General features: G+C 47.6%; 1 pseudogene; it reads right to left on the bottom strand.

Annotated features, from left to right (window-relative positions):
* Nucleotides 1-820: 820 nt before the first annotated feature.
* Nucleotides 821-1,807, bottom strand: LOC143649148 (SAGA-associated factor 29 pseudogene; annotated as a pseudogene).
* Between the last annotated feature and the right edge of the window lie 615 nt (nt 1,808-2,422).

The raw sequence follows: 2,422 nt of genomic DNA, 5'->3' as shown, positions 1-2,422 counted from the left end.
AATACACATATACACACACATGCAGAAGTACTTGCATTCAGAATATCAAATTGATAAGGCTTCTCTCCAAAACATGGGAAGAAACAAAATTCTGGATTTATTTGCCCAATAAATTCAGATTATATGCTAAAATTACACAGTTTCCCTGTCCCCATTGCTTCTACCCCACTGCCCACACCCAAATTATTATTAAAGTAGCTTATGTTATCTGCTGCAAATCTTTAAGGGAATAAGAACAGGATAAGAAACTAATTGCAAAAAAAGGGATTTGAAGCCAGCCTAAAGCATCATAGCATTATGACACTTTAAGCCAACTAAATTCCATGGCATTTCCCCAAATTGATCCATCTGCATTTCCACTGGGAAGTTCTCCAGGTCCAGGTTGATGGGGATTAATATGCTTAAAATGTGGAGATCTCCGAATTAGTAAGGAAAAACACTAAGACTCTCAGCAGAAAAATGGGCAAAGTACTTCATTATTCACCAAAGAAATGCAAATTTAGGAAATATATTTACCATTTTAACCTATTGGATTGGAAAACACTTAAAAGTTAAGACCTGCACACCAGTGTGCCAGTTTGAAACTATCGTGTACCCCAAAAAAGCCATGTTTTAATCCTGATCAGAAATTGGGGCCAGACTTATTGTTTAGGGTGGGAAATTTTGATGGACTGTTTCCGTGGAGACAGACCCTCTCAATTGTGGGTGTGACCCTTTTTATTTTGGGGGGGGGACCGGGGGGGACGACTATTTATCTCAGAAAATCTTTTGTTGCTTTCCCCCCAAGGGCGACAGTAGACCGTGAGTCTGCTAGCCTGTTTCACTCTTTCTTGGGCTCCTTACAGGCCACCGCGTCCCGCCGGGCCACACTGAGGGGAGGGGAGTGGCCGCCTGCACAGGCAGTGCCTTCAAACAGGACCCAGTGTCCAGCCTGCAGCAGTCTGGGAACGTATGGCTCAGGGCACAGTAGGAGCAGGTAATCTGGAGGCACAGAGCCAGCACCAGCTGCTCCTTCTGGAAGAGGGCTTCGGGGTCCGTCTCGGGGTTGCCTTCCACTGAGCAGGGGGATGATGCATCGCAGGCCCAGGGTGGGTCTCTCTTCCCCTTCTTCGTCAATGTCATCCACTTCACACTTGTTGGTGACATGGCTGTAACTGACCACCTCGGCTAGGATCCACTGCTCGTCCCCATCCGCGACCTTCACCCAGGCAGCCACCTTGTCTCCAGGTTTGGCCATGTGGTCGCTGAGGCTGGAATGGCCCCACAGAGGGGTGGGGGCTTGTCACCAGGCTTCCCGATCCATAGGGGCAGGGTCATGGCTGACTGCTGCAGCAAGGTCATCAGCACCCCTCTGTGCATGGTCTTCTGGGAGGCTCCGAGTCATTGCACAGGCCTGCAATCTTGGCCTGCAATCTTGGCCACAATCCGCCTCTCTTCCAACAGAGACTTGATTTCAGCAATCTTATCGAGGGCTTTCCAGAGAATGTTGCAGCCTCTGCATCAGCCTTAGCGGTCGAATAGAGGCCACACACTTTGTCAGGTAATAGGAAGAGATTTTGTTCTCTGTCTGCACCTCTCGTGGATCTTCTGGATGTTACCAAGTTGTGTTCACCCCAAGAATGTTCTTCCAGGGTTTGCTTGATCAGCTGATGGAGCCCTGGTAGACACGAGGGCCATGTTATATGGAGGGCACCAATGCCATTCTCTTTTTCCAGGTATCCTCTCCAGCTACCGCCTGCCTGCCTTTAGCCACTACGGGTGTGACCTTTTGATTGGATTACTTCCCATGGTGATGTGGCACACCCATAGTGGGTGTGGCCTTTTGATTAGATGGAAATAAGACTCTGACCATTCAAGGTGGGTTTGATTGGTTTACTGGAGTCCTTTAGAAGGGGAAGCATTTTAAGAGAGCTTAGAACCAAAATGCAGACATTTGAAGGTGCTTGAAGTGACGACAGAGAGCAGATGCCTAAACACAGATGTTTGGAAGTGCAGAGCCCAGCAGCCATTGTCATGTGCCCTCCCATTAGATACTAAGCAAGCCAGAACCCAGAGGTGTGTCCCAGAGGAGCTAAGTGAATCCTCACAGACACTGAAAGAGGAATCCACTGGCATCAGAAGCTGGAAGCAGTGGAATTGGGAACAAGGACCAGCAGATTCCAACCACATTCCTTCCCAGCTGACAGAGGTATGTCTGACCCATAAGCCTTTCTTGAGTCAAGGTATCTTTCTCTTGATGTCTTAGTTTGGACGTTTCTATGGCCTTAGAACTGTAGACTTATAACTTAATAAATTCCCTTTTTAAAAGCCATTCCATGTCTGGTATATCGCATTCGGCAGCTTTAACAAACCAAAACAGCTGATCAGGATGCTGCTATAAGGCAAGCATTTGCATTGCAAATATACTGACTCAGGTTCAGTA

This window comes from Tamandua tetradactyla, chromosome 11 (assembly GCF_023851605.1).
Source record: "Tamandua tetradactyla isolate mTamTet1 chromosome 11, mTamTet1.pri, whole genome shotgun sequence".
NCBI classification, from domain to species: Eukaryota; Metazoa; Chordata; class Mammalia; order Pilosa; family Myrmecophagidae; genus Tamandua; species Tamandua tetradactyla.
Note: the sequence above shows the minus strand (reverse complement) of the source record. Positions and strands in the feature narration are given on the sequence as shown.